The sequence below is a fragment of the Eutrigla gurnardus genome (genome assembly GCF_963514095.1).
Source record: "Eutrigla gurnardus genome assembly, chromosome: 10".
NCBI classification, from domain to species: domain Eukaryota; kingdom Metazoa; phylum Chordata; class Actinopteri; order Perciformes; family Triglidae; genus Eutrigla; species Eutrigla gurnardus.
The window spans coordinates 18764080-18779019 of NC_139924.1; the positions used below are offsets into that span (position 1 = coordinate 18764080).

General features: G+C 41.7%; 1 protein-coding gene and 1 long non-coding RNA gene across 5 annotated transcripts in view; one reads left to right on the forward strand and one right to left on the reverse strand.

Annotated features, from left to right (window-relative positions):
- The window catches only part of b3gat1a (beta-1,3-glucuronyltransferase 1 (glucuronosyltransferase P) a), a 62127-nt gene that overhangs the window by 39929 nt on the left and 7258 nt on the right, over positions 1 to 14940 (reverse strand). The gene's annotated exons all lie outside the window — the stretch shown is intronic.
- The window catches only part of LOC311020067, a 53195-nt gene that overhangs the window by 17477 nt on the left and 20778 nt on the right, over positions 1 to 14940 (forward strand). The gene's annotated exons all lie outside the window — the stretch shown is intronic.

Sequence of the window (14940 nt, forward strand, 5' to 3'; positions counted from 1 at the left end):
ATCGGGGGGATTTCGACCTCTGTGTTTGTTTTTTTGTTTTTTTTTACATCGTGTTGTCCCATAGTCCGGTGGAAAAAGTTGTGGAGAGTTCCAGAGACATTTCATCTTTGATTTGATACAGCAGTGTGGTCTTTTTTTTTTGGTGAAGCGCACATTTTCTGTCTGTTGAGTGCGGAGGGAGCAAAACACACCATGCAGAAAGGACTTGGTTGAATCCATACTGATAGATTCTGAAGGCACAGGATGAAATTACGGGACGGGAAGAGGCTACGGTGCCTATTTCAACCCGAAAAAAATGTTTTAAAAATGCAGAGTTGAGCACATTTCATGCTCCCCGTGGGCTCTATTTGCTGAAAGTCTTCTGCAAACCTCCCCAATGGATCATTTCATAATGGCTTCTACTCTATAGAATCTTTAAACAAATCATAAAAAACGCACTCTAGTGACTGTTAAAAGGTTTCTTAATTGATTTGATACACTCCTGGAGCTGCCAGTCCAGACCTTTCCTCTTGGCTTCAACGTAAAGGCTTTTCTCAGATGGGAGATCTCTGGAGGGCGAGCCATTACAGCCAGACTCAAAAGTGATCAAACCCAGGAGACGCATCATCATTTGGGCCTGAAGACGTCTTTCCTTCGCCAGTCCATGGAAAAACGCCTCGGTTTACTTTGTTCCTTCCACTTCATTGCTGTGGAGCTGCAACACACGGGAAGAAATCGGCCTCAACAGCGTCTCACTTGCAGGATGACTTTTCCTGCCATTAAGGAGATCCTCATTCTAATTGCAAGTGTTTTGCAAGACAGCCGCTCTAATGAAGGGAGAGATATGCCCACATGGCTGATCACATTGCACACAGCAGAGGTAGCAAGGGCAGTCTAATTGCTGACTGGAATTAAATAAAAAAACTTAATAAAACCAACTTGTTGGATGTATTTCAGATATATCGAATCAAATTTTTAACTTTCCTTTTTGGCGTATGGCACACAATGTGTCTGCATAGGTATGTGTGCATGCATGTTTAGGTCTTCTGTGTTAATGTAAGTATATGCAGGTATGTCTTCAGTGGTTAAATGTTGGAGGAGCTACATATAGTTGGGAACTGACCTGTCACACCGAGACTGCATGTTCACTGAGGCTCCCCGTGGACACTCAACCATGCGTAACACTCGCTCAAGGCAAAAAAAGAAGAAAAAAACTGCCGGCTTTATGAAGTGACTGATAGGATGTACTGCAGCGGCGGGTATGAGACCTCAAATTCTCCACAGTGTTACCGCAGAATAACTGGCCTCAGTGTGAGTGACTTGACACCGAATTGGAGGGCACGGAGGTGTAAAGCTTACTCTTTTATCTGATCTCAAAGGGGCAACTGTGGTATATGACCAGCATTTTTGTCATTTTTTGTGCTGAAACATTATCAGCAGGCACTTTGTCAGCACTGCTTCAGCTAGGTAAGCACATATACAAAATTCCCTGCAAGAGAAATATTATTCAATCAAATTCAAACTTCCAAGGCTTTGTGGAAAGTTTTCACTTTGAATACTTTGCCTTGAACCTTTTCAACACAACTAACAGGCTGCTGTTGCAGGGGAGCGTTGTTGGTTTCAAGCCCGTCTCTGCGAAGTGTCTTCAGAATGAATAGAAGTGAAAATTAGAGGCAACATGAAAGCATACGGAGCTTTTGTGAAGACGCGAGACAACGAGGGTGAAAATGAGAGGGTTCTGAAGGAACATGAGCAAGACTGCTCGAGTTTTAGGCAAGTTAAAAACAAATCCCTATGTATCTGCACACACACACACACACACACACACACACACACACACACACACACACACACACACACACACGTTGTTGGCCAAGTACAGCTAATTTACAGTCTAGTCCACTGGTTGTTTGTGGCCGCACTCCAGTGAACAAAATAAAGCAAATAAAAACCAAGAACAGCAATTTGCTTCGTATTCAGCTCGAACACAATTTGAAAGAAGAAAAAAGTTAATTTACTGCATCATGTAAATGAAGTGCAACGCATTGTTAATGATGCAGTTTTGTAATAATCTTTTGCAAAGGAAAGCCAAGCAACAAATTCAATTAAACTACACAAATTTCTCAAATCCAATAGATTTCCATATGAAGCTGGTTTGAGCGAAAGCACACAGTGCAATTAAACATCCCCTCCTTGGTGCACCAAGTTAAACTTGCATCGGAGGCAATATATGCACTGTGATTATTCAACACCCTGAGCACTCAGCAAAAATCAATAACATGTGCAAGCGTCAAACCGAACAAGATTTGCAAATCAGTCTTCATAAAGCTAAATGCAGAGGGCTAAAAAAAAAAAAAGGGGGGAAAAACCCAATCCTCTAAACTACACAGAGCCACTGGTGATAAGAATTATCCTGGGAAGTTTAAGAGTTTTATGGATTCTTTTTTGCATGTGGGACATGGACGGTTTAAGCTGCAAAATGAAAGTCAGAGTCAAAGTCAGTTTATAATTAAGCCAACACAAAGTGTGCACGCACGGATCCTTTCTCTCGTCGTGTCAATGGGGAAACTGACAAGATTTACTCCTCACATTTAAACGTTGCATTCACCAGCGGTTTTAATACTGACATTGAAGAGAGAGTCGCTCATTGTGCTTTTCAGCTTCTCTTTTATCTTATTATTCAGGTTTTAGTTCTCGTAACATCTGTTGGAAGTCTTATCCAGAATTCATTTTTATTTATTTTTTATAATTCAGACAAGCTATTGTACGTTAATTGCTCTGGTCTGTTTGATAAAAATGATGAAGACAAACAAACAGACTCTGCTCCCTCATCAATCAAAACCAAGGTGCCCTTGAATAAGATGTGTAACCCGAATTGATAATGAATTGTGTGTCCCCATTATCGCTCTCTTCTGTCTGTCTGTTAGTCTGACGGAACATGATTCAAACCACTGGATGAACCTAAAGTCACCCGTCTCCGTGGTGGGAAAGGACTCTGCCGATTGGAGCACTAAGGCGGCACCATGGTTACACAGGACGCAACACCTCCACTGCTCGGCTGTACTGTTTCACAATAACACTATGCTACACTCTGGCAGTAAAGAAAGTCCTCTGAATGATCACCTTTTTTAATGGTATTTATGGGCTCTGTGAAGCTGTTACATAAATGTTAAGAATAACCATTTGCCGGCTAATTCAATACAGTAAGCTGCCTTCTGAGGATATTATTTATCAGAAGACCTTTCAGGACTGTGAAAGGAACGTGCAATTATTCCTGAGCTCAAGTTCAAGCTATAATGCGTCTTTTCTCCCCTCCGACCAGCGCGCCTCTCCTCCCATTTCCACAGACTTCAAACAATATGCATTGAAGACTGCAGTTGATGCGAGGCTTCAAATAGAATCGCTTTTCCCCTGTTGTCTGGCTCCTCGCCTTTCCAAATGCAAAAAAAAAAAAAAAAGTGATTTCAGTCGACACAAGCATCCGCAGCCTCCTTCAGCTGCATCTGTCTCAGTCTCGCTGCACACTTTTAAGTACCAATTTGGGGCCTTATTGAACCCAGCTTAAAGTGCAAAGAGCGATTCATCATGCAATTCATTGCTTGAGACAACAACAAAAATGAGGTATTTTAGGAACTCTGGGTATAACAAGCAGCCAGGGGTGCACATATGGATCAAACATAAGTAGCCTCTGTCCTTTTTAACCAAGCTGGGACTTCGTCCAGAGCTCTCACCCTTTTTCACACCCCAGCAGGGGGCTTTTGTCCTCATTTGTCACCTGTGCCACCAGGCCCGGAGAGGGTTGTCTGGTTTTGATGAATAGAGCAAGGGCTGCCCTTACTTTGTCATCCATCAACTTCTGCGGATGTGCAACATTTAAGGCAAACAACTCTTGCTGGGTGTCTAACCCAAGATTGGTTGGACATGATTTTTGAAAGATTCAGGTCAGGTTCTGGCTAAAGCAGGGGCTTCTATTTTTCGTTGATTGAACTTTTATGTAATTTTTTTGACCACGTCTACATGCATTGGACAGTGAGTGGTCTCACGAGCTATCTTTCAATTGTTTCCTTTTTGTGCACTTCCACAAAGAGAGCATGTTTGCCAAAGCAATGCATGAGCACACATCCGTTTTCTGTGTTTGATTGAGGGGTAAAAAGCTAAATGACTCTATTTATAGGACAGGCATTTTTAATGTGGAAATTCAATGACTCAGGTTTAATATCACGCGTTCACCTACACAGGAACAACTGTTAAAATTATCTCAGAAGCTTCCTTTTTGCAGGAAGGAGCGCTATTCTTCCACCCGAGGCCCGAGCGTTTGTGGCTGCAGCTTCTTGCAGAAATCCTCACACGTTCTCTCAGGAACAAGAGGGTCACAAATGAGGTTCTCATCTCATCTCCTCTCCCTCTTCCTTGCTTGTGCCTCACACCTTTGGGAAATCAATGCCCGTACTGTAAATGCAATTTGGATTAATGCATCATAATCTATAGACAGTTTGGCAATCCCCTCGTTCAAAAAAAAAAAACAAGATGTGGGGGGAAAAAATTATATTAATTTTCCTGAGCTTGTTATTCTGAAACAGAGGATTACAGCGGATGGCACTTGAAATGCATAAGCTTCCTTTGGGATTTCATGCATTTACAATTAGCTATAAATCCTTAAACAAACTGTCTTTTTTTTCTCAGATGGAGAGAGATACCGTCTTCCCTCTATCTCCCAAATGAGGGAGCAGAATGGATCCTGTATATCTCCCTCTGCTATGACATTGAATTAACCTCTCACATACCTGCAAAGGTTCATCTGGAGATAAGGTTACTATTACGGGAGGTTCTCTACCTCCCTCCCCCTTCCTCTATCTCTATTTATCCCCCCTTCCTCCCTTTCTGTCGACCACCATCCCTCTTTCCTCCTCCACTTCAATTAACAGTAATAGAGTACTGGCGTATTGCCTCTTGTCCGGTCATCCTGACAGCCCACCCCCTGCTTCAGCTCCGTCTCCCTAACGCCAGGCCATGTTGCAATTACATTATGGCCCAATGGTATTGGGGGTGCCTGTGTCAAGGTGATACCATGTGAGAAAACACCTGTGTGTTCACAATGACCTCAGCGGGACGAGCGGGGCTTTACAGCTGACACTGAAAAGACCTCGGCACCTTCATGCTTAGGGTTTGAGGCTGCTGGTTTCACTTGAAGGCCGGGTGGAGATGCAGTTTGTTGCCCTTAAGGAGAACACTCTCCTTCCACACAATAAAGACATCACACATGGCTTCTCTTAACCTTGAGATATTTCCTTGGGCAAATAAGATCCGAGTTAACATTTCCTGTCATAATTCTGCTGTGAGAAATCTCGGTGTTTGTATCTCTGCGGGCTACGTGCCATGTGTGCTAATCTGAGCCAGAGGAAGAAAAAATGTTCAGTCTTTGCCTTTTCTTCTCCCTTCGTACCACAAGGGATTTTTTTGATAAAGCGATATCCTCTCTCCGCCACGCTCGCACAATATGCTCAGATTCAGTCAAACATATTCACAGTGCAGACAGAATACAAAGCCATTTTCAAGGTTTATTAGTTTTTATTGTCTCGATTGGGATGTAGGCACATTTCAGTCTACTTAAGTTTTATTATACTTTTTTTTTTTTTATCACTTTTCGAGCGTTGAGTGAGAAAGTACAGAAATTGATCACACCAAATAGACACAGCTATACATTTAGGCTGAAGATGGGACACATTTATAACTACTATAGTCATTTGAATTTCTAATAATCTAATCTAAAGTCAAGTCCCTCTTTTTTCCCTCTTGTTATTCAAAAAAGCTCGTGTTTTGATAGGATCCCATTGACACGCAGGTCACACAAAGAAAACTCAATCCCTGCTGGTCTTGGACGGACATTTACATACATCCAGACATTTTGGAGACGTTCTTAACCTTTCATTTGCAACCTCAGCTACATCCTTGCTGATACATATTCTGTTGTTTGGATCCCAGTGAGATTTCAACAGTACTTAAAATCTATTTAAATCTGCCTGTTGTCAATAATGAACAGCACAAATGTGCTTTTATGGATTGAGTCGTTTGCAAAGCTGCTGTTGCATGCCTTCAGTGATGACAGGGTGTCTTTAAAAGGGATTTTACAATATTGTCCTGACTTAATGATCAATACTATATTTGAATTTGAACGCCGTAGTCTCTTGCCAGAGAAAATCATGAGATACAGTCCTGAATATTTTACCTAATGCCTGCCTGCTGCTATGAGATCAGTTTATGCAAAACTACTTTGGGCACAGTGCACTTATCAGACTGGTGTGAAGCTTAACACCTGCCATCCTTTAAAGGCCTCTCCTCTTTATTTAAATGGCTTAAACCTTCTTAGATTTAGCTCTTTTGTCTGACGTAATGCGTCACAATTGCTGGGCGAAGCCTCACTAATCTCCTATGACACAGCATTCAGGACCAACCAAAGCACAAGACTCCAACCAAAATGTTAACATTGCTTAACCTAAGGAGCTGCAACCTTGTGTCTCACACACTGTTCCTCAAATCTGGCCATGTACTGATGTGTCTATGTAGATAATGTCTTTGCTTTGAGAAAAGAGCGTTTTGATGGTGTACGTTTGACAGTTAAATTATTCAGCTATTTTCAAGACGAGGCAAAATGTTTAAAAATGTTTCCCCAGTTCTCTTTTTCCTGTGCAGATTTTTATTAAATGATGGTTCTTATTACTTTGCCTATAGTATTATTCAGCTTTTTGGCTGTTTTTCATTGTTTGTTTGTCTTAGTAGTAAACCATTGAAGCAAAGCAAAGCAGTGAAGGACAAAATACAAATTGCATTCAAGTAAAAATGGAAATGGACTGTGTAAAATATACAGAAAGTAACCATGACTGTAGTCAGTAGTACTAGTACTAGTAGCTCCCAGCTGTTTAGGTGTGGGGGCCAGTGGATATTATGAGCCCATTTAGCACCAAACCACACATATTACACCGATCAAACAAACACAAATAAATGAATAAATACCGTCCAAATGTTACCAATTTCTTAGAAAAGAAAAAAGATGTTAATTTCAGTTTGACTTAAGCTCAAACTTTGTTACAAGTCAGAATGGCATGAAGCTAAAAAAGTGTGCACCCACAGCAACAATGACGTTTAAGCCACATAAATACGAACAGGTGTGACACATTTTTTACAGCCAGTCAGGTCCCATAAATAACACTCAATAAATATACTTGGATCAGTCTTATAAATCCAATACGTCACCCAAACCCATGCAGCACATAGGTCATTTGCTCCTATGTTCTGTTATGACCCACGGGAGTGCTTCTTAAATTAACACCCCTGCCAGTGGCAGGAGCTAAACGCATCCTCATACCTGAATGTTAAGTTTTTTAACATGTGGTTTTTAACAACGTTGGGAAAATGTCGCAGTTTGGTTAGTTTTAGAAAACAAAACTACCTGGTTACGTTTGTTATTCTACGTTCAGGACTTTAAAATAACTCAAGTTTGATGTTATGTTTCACCCGGGACACGGATGGAAGTTTCCTGGGTCAAAGTCCTGTGTTTGTTTGACCCATCCATTCATTCATCATTGTAGGCCTTTATACCCTTTATACTATGTCTTCATTACGACTGCCACTAGAGCTCAATAATGTAAATTCACGATCGATTATTATGAGTGGTCCCACCCGGAATCCCTGCTGTCTAATATTTGTCTCACGATGAGATAATAATGTACGTAAGATTTTACAAACTTGAAATGTATTCATACTCGAGGTTACTTTATGTTCTACTACTGTATAAAAATGTTCTCCCCTTCGTCATCTGACTATATTCACCACCATCAATGGTTTGGGTGACAACCATGGGATATCACCTCGGTAACAACAAAGTAGGTACCACAGATATGGCAAACCTATTCAAACCAAAACAAATATATCAGGGTCTAAAACAGTGTGATCCCCTCTCTCTCTCTCTCTCTCTCTCTCTCTCTCTCTCTCTCTCTCTCTCTCTCTCTCTCACACACACACACACACACACACACACACACACACACACACACACACACACACACAGACAGACACCCTGCTATGAGAGACTCACACAAACAAAGGAACACCAGGAAACCGATGCAGAGCGTCTCGCCGATGACGAACAATGCGAGACTTCCCTCAGCACGGTGAATATTGTAACGCTGCTCTCTCCCTCTTTATTCCTCGATGCATATTACGACACAGCGACACAATTTTCTCACTGGGTTACACTCACCACCCTCAAGCACGAGTCTAAAGTTCATCCATATTCTGTCTCTACAGCAACTAATTAAACAATAGCAGTAGTAGGCAGCTCTGGCAGCAGTCTATTCAACTTGAGGAAACCATAATTGCAGTACTGTATATGTAGTAGCTTACAGTAAAAAGAAAGTATGTCTCAATGCAAAGTGACAATTTCGCTGCCCTTTACACCGTGACTGAACACCTTGTAATGGAAGCCACAAAATGTAGAAATACACTCCCTGTCAAGTACACTCATCAATCAATCTTTGCAGCACTACATATAAAGATTTCAGCCCTGCATGGGAATAAAACATGAGCCAAACATCGAGAAATCCATATCCATTATCGTGGCATGCATGCTTTTCATTTGCAATGTGGCACGGCGGGAGCCATATTGATTTTCATCCCTTTTCTCTGCGTCGTACATGGTGTAAAAGCTTGTTTACCCCTCTCCGTCTCTGAATCCAGCATGTTAGAAACCACATTTGGACAGTGTGCCTATCAATCAGGTGATTATCAGCGACATCGTCGGTGCGGAGAACTCTGCGTACAGCCAACGATCCGCAGATTCTACAGCTTTTGTTTTAATTTGATAGTCATGTTCACTAAAAGCTGTCATTGTCTCCTCCGGAGTTTTTTTTAAAAAATCATTACTGAGAACATGCTAGTCGTTTTTTCTGAAAAAATTGCATTTGAAAAGAAATGGGCTTATGTATACTGTAGATTTTCCTGTGCTCAACCCTTTTGAATTAGAATATTGTAAATGATTACGTTACCACTGTGTCACTATATTAGGTTTTTAACATTAGTAAATGAATAACTCAATTAAGTGCCGTGTGCATTGTTAAATGTCGGGCTGAAAAAAAATGGAAGCGTTTTCACTCGTTAACTATTTTACATATTTAACTTTGATTACGCCTCATTTCACAGTCAGGGATCTAACTTGCATATTAAATAAGAGGCTCTCAAGTTGATTATACAAATTATGTTAAAAGCATATACAAATATTAAGACTAATGGGCACATACATGCACTGTTGCACACACACACTAAAGCCTTTTGCAGCAAAAGGAAATGTCACCCTCATTTTCCGCAAATCTGGAATCACATGAAAAAGAGGTCGGCTTATTTTCTTCAAATGCTGTGGAGGAATTGCCAAGACCCAGCCTGCTCCCTTGTTGCCTGCCCAAATGCTTATGATCAAACACAACAGCAAATTTATTTTTACTGATGACATTTTGCTACTTTCCCTAGAAATCATGGTAGCACGTAAACAACTCTGGTTCCTTTGTCCTGCATGAAAAACAGTGCTGCAGCATGCTCCTCTCCCGTGACTGATGACTCGCCCCCTGTCGTGTCTTTCGCTGTGCAGACAAGACCTGAGCGACACAATCATAAAGCAATCAATTAAACACACCTCTTCTGTGTCCTTTCAGGAGCTTGGTCCTATTTCCCTGCTGTCATGCTTATCAGAGAGCACCAAAGGGCTGAAAATTCAGTCAGTGCCGGTAAAAAAAAAAATGAAGAGAGAAGCTCATGATAAAGCTCTAAATAAAACATAAAAATCCAACTCTTTTGTCATTTTTTTGGTTGTATGTTTGTAGTATTTTGTTAAAATGTCAAACATAAACCCTGAAACAAATTGCTTTTGAAAGTGCAGGTGTAAGAATTACACACATTCTTGTGTAGTGAAGAACAAAATGTGCTTGAGTAGTTAAACAGTAATCTCTACAGTTCTGTGATGAGAAGAAGACCAGATATTCACTTCTCCATAGCTCTTTCTCTGCCCTTCACTTCTTTCTGAGCATGCTCGACACTCAACATGGTATCCAGCCCTGCTTATCCTCCTTTAATTGGTAAACCAATGCTCTCAGAATATCAGCATGTCCGTTATTAGCCAATGAGCCACTGCAGCAGATCCGGCACTTAGTCCCTGAATCGGGCTGATGGTCGTCCATGCTTGTGCTGTCATTTAACTACAGTTAAAGGTGCTTTCCTCCACCCATCTCTTAATGCAAGAATGCCTGCTACACAGGCCCCGACTAGAAAAAGGTTTTTCTTAGCAGTGATCGTTAAGCGGTGAGTCAGATCCCAACTTGTCAGATCCCATTGGTAGCATTTGATTTGAGCAGCATTGACCCTGATTGCAGCGGTGGGCGAAGCAGCTCCGTGCAGCGGAAGAGGACCCAGCTCCGTTCTCGGCACGAGAACGCTGCTTGGTCTCTTTGGCTGGCCCTTTAAATACGAGCGCGTCAATACAGCCACTGCACGCGGCTGCATATGCCCCTCTGGCATGATTCCTCCCCGACTGAATCGATTCAAGCTCTGTTTATCTCATTAGCTCGTAGCATGTAATCAATCACGCAAGGGCATTTGTTTCGGGCCTCCAACCCACTGTGTATTATAACTCCGCTCCTATCCTCAGCGTGAACATTGTTCTGTCTACAGTTATCTTTAGCGATTGCCGCAACACTGAGCTGCGTGGAACTGAGCACGGCCTCTTGGCTTTCAGTCAAATGATGCTAAGTGACGTGTCCGTGCAGACAAAGGAGCACAAGCAACACATGTGCATGAGACACATGCACGTACACGCATGACTGCATTAGGGTTGTGATCCAGTATAACCTGTTATTAAAATGGAGGGTTATCATAGAGTGTACACTTGCTTATCTACATTATTAAATAGAGAAAACAATGGATGGATGAGTGTGGGTGTGCGTTTAAGGCACAGACAGGAGCTGTGCATTCGCAGCACTTATTAATTGTTAATATTCATTTTATGATTAATAGGTTAATTTGTGCTGCTCACATGTTAAGCAACGTGCTTCTCAATCATTTATGGATCGTTGTAACTGATAGTTAACTTTATATATTATTTAATTTCCTCTTATATCTCTCTGCCCTCTTTTGTTATTGTTGTTATTATGCCTTTTCTGTTTTATCTCTCCTATTTCTGTTTTGCATTTTAATTGTGCTAAATAAATCAAAGCAAAATCAAATCGTGAAAATATGACATCTTTACAATCTTGCACTCATCACAAAATATTCTGAATTCCGCTCATGCCTCTTTGCTGTAGGTGCTTTAATTTCTACTTTTATGACTTAGTAACGATTTCCCCCTAATTTTATGAGGTAACATCATATCCAAAGGAGGATATTAATGAGGCAGAAACAGGAGAGTGAATCACTACAGTGCAGGCTGAAGTCACCTGTTCCAGACTCGACTGAAGTTGTTGTGTACCTATCAGGACGGCGGATGTGAGAGCACATGCCTTTGCCTGTTTCACCGAGCCACAGCGACGGCCACCGTACAGCGCTTTGGACCAAAACCATCCCCGTCACCGGGCAGCACAAACAAGTATTACACTGTCATTTAATGGAACTACCACTTTATCGTCTCCGCGGCGGCTTGCGGTAGTAATTTCCAACAAATGTCTCTGGCAACATACTTTTGCTCGGTTCCCTCTGTTCTCAATAAAGACAGAGCAAACATAAACAAGTCAGACACTTTAGTCTCTCGTGGGAGGAAAATGACTACAACATTGATCCATTCTCACTGAAATCCTCTCAAACTGTACGGGATTTTTTTTTTAAAGACAATATAATTGTTCCCTCAGTGCCAAGTTCTGTTGATCCGTTAAAAGCTAAACTAGACAAAGCCCTTGAGAAATCACTGAAACACTCAATAGCTGATTATTATGTCATCATGTTTTGATGGTCATTGAATGGTCATCCAGAAGTAGTGTGGCAATGCTTCAAGAAGGTATCCCATGCACTGACCATGTCAAGGATTTAAGTAGGGGCCGCTAAACCTCAGTTGATGCAAACTATAGCATGCTTTGATTGATTCCCCCATATTCCCAATATTGAAATATTCAGAGCTCCCCTATCTGCAGTCAGATGGGGGCTGAGTAGATGTTGCCTGAGGGGCATCGTGCTGCAGCCCTCAGGACTGCATATGTGAACCGCACATCAAACCTGCTGCTGAGCATCAAGCACAGAGAAAATGAGGGTGGGCATCTGTCAGTGTTTCTGCATGTTGTGAGATCAAAATGCATACGCAAGTAAACCTTAAGTCATTAAAAGTCCACCTTAACTGCTTGATTGCCACCAATCTCCTTCGGCACGCAAAGACGTCGCTTATGAATTATGAGCTTGAACAGGTTTAAGCTCTTCTTTTTTTGTATCTGTATTTTACAGCTTGTTCACGGTAATTAATTCTTGTATCCAAGAAGCTCAACAAATTAAAGCTGGTGCAAAGCAGGTCATCAGACGTGCTGCTTGTTGCTCTTATTAAACTCTTAATTAAAGCCCAAAGCAGAGAAGGCGACATGTGCGGGCAAGGTCACCTTTGTTTTATGTTATTTTTTTCAAACCTTTGGGAAATCAGTTGTGACAAACGGGATTGCTGGGTGCTGGAGGGATCGACAGGAAGAATTTTATGTAAATAGAAGTCCAAGAAAATCAGCCCACATTTTAATGGTATATTAGGGACAACCTCTTAGCATTCACGAGTGACACAGAGACACTTTCCCTTCATTACCAGTGTGCCAGCGTGATTCAGAGATGGAGCAGGTAATTGGTGCCTACTGCACACAAAATGCCACGTGAGCGGTGACAAGAACAAGAACAACAGGCGAAAAGCTGCCGAAAAACGCTGGCAACTTCTACCCCTCACACACCTTCGAGTCTTAAAACTTCCACACAGTTCATTGCATCAATTCCTGGCCTCAACAGAAGTTGGATGTTTGGAAATACTAAACCGAGCGGAACAAAAAAATAAATCCCTCCCCCTGCACCGACACACTTCCATCTGTATTTACTCTTCCTTGAGCTTTTCTGCTGTGTTTGGTATTTGTCTAGAAATGTAAATATACCACACAAGGAAAACAATCATCAATATTTAATCTAGAGTAATTCCCTGCTGCAAATGACTGTTTATCCATCTCACTCAGTCACAACAGTCACAACTGCTGCCTACATTACCTCCAGTAACTCCGAATGGCAAAACCAGACAGCCCTCTCTGTGCCAATCCTATTTCATACTGTGTAACGAGGATGATTGCACCATGGCAGCAAAATGAGTTCAGCACATTCAGCAATGATGGATATGAAGAAGAAAAAAAAAATCTGTCATGGTTTTAATAATGTGTTCATGGGGTAGATTAGTAAATCAGATTGGTCTCAGATCTAGAAAATCATTTAGAAAATGGAAGCCATAATACACTAACCCTTGCGTTTCTTTTTATTTTGCACTCATCAGCTGTTTGCCAAAGGTCCAAAGCAGCAGCTTACACAACACTACTGAACTGAGCTGCAGGGGGGTAGACGTGTGGATCTTTCATGCTATTGTAAACTACTTAATATCTTAAGGCACTCCATGGATTCATTGGATCTTGAAGTCATGTCAGAAAGCAGAAAACGCCAATGGAAAAGATGATTTTGGTCACACCCACAACACAAAACACTTCATCTTCATCCCGCTGTGAATTGGGAGATACCTCTCATAATGTACTTCTTTGTTTTCTTTCTTCTTGGTTTCTAGTAAATATGCTGGAACCAAATCAGAAGAGCTCAATGAACTCATCTTAAAATTCACAAGTGATCAACCTTCACCCATGAAGCGATTCCCATCCAGCCTCGAGACATAATTCCTGTCTGACTTACAAAAGGTGCTATTTGTTAGCAACACCAGAACAGCTCCTCTTATCGAGATCGACCAAAAATAGTCCGCTGATGAATTCTTACACCTTGGTAACATCATTAGCACTCGCGATGGATTTCCAATACGCATCAAGACCCTGGTTATTAACTATCAAGGTGTCTTTTGTAGATTGCATCGGCATTTGCATAATACTCTGTCCGGCGATGGCAAGTTGGTGCAGTAAGGTGCTGTAAGGTGAAATATCAAACACTGACTCCTTCCATATAGGCTATTTAGCTGCTCTACTATATGTACACATCCACCCACGCAAACCAGCACGGCTTACACACAGTGTATGGAGTCCTCTTCTAGCGGATGAAGAGGTGAGTATGACCAAAGATGACCTGGAGAAAGATGTTGGCTGACACGGTATTTCTTCTGAACACAGTGTAGCAGCCTTATTTTGCATAACATAAAGAGAAGCAGCCCTGTGATAGACTGGCGTCTTGTCCAGGGTGAACCCTGCCTTCGCCCAATGTCAGCTGGGATCGGCTCCAGCCCCCCCGCGACCCTGAACACAGGATAAAGCGGTAGACGATGGATGGAAAGAAAAGCACAGCCATGTTCCCCCTGACTTAAGTCGATTTCCACAAATTTGAACTTGTATTGCTTTTTTATTTTATAAAACTAACCACACTTTGCGGGGAGCTTGACCCCAATAAACAAATATTCGTGTCCCTTTGTCCCACTGCTGTCCACTTTACTCTTACTGCTGCTTTTACTGATCCATCTTTGTCAATCAGTATGTGGTTATTGAGGTTACTGGAGAGAACACTTTAGTTCACACTGTGTGTGTGTGTGTGTGTGTGTGTGTGTGTGTGTGTGTGTGTGTGTGTGTATCCTCCTGTAACAGAACCATCTCTTAGTGACTGATCTAGCTATTACGCTATTGATTCTGGTAATGCAGGTAGGATTTTGACCAGTCATTTAGTCTTGACTTTGGTGATCATTCTTTATGGGCATTTAGAAGTCGCGTAAAGCTGTATGGAAAT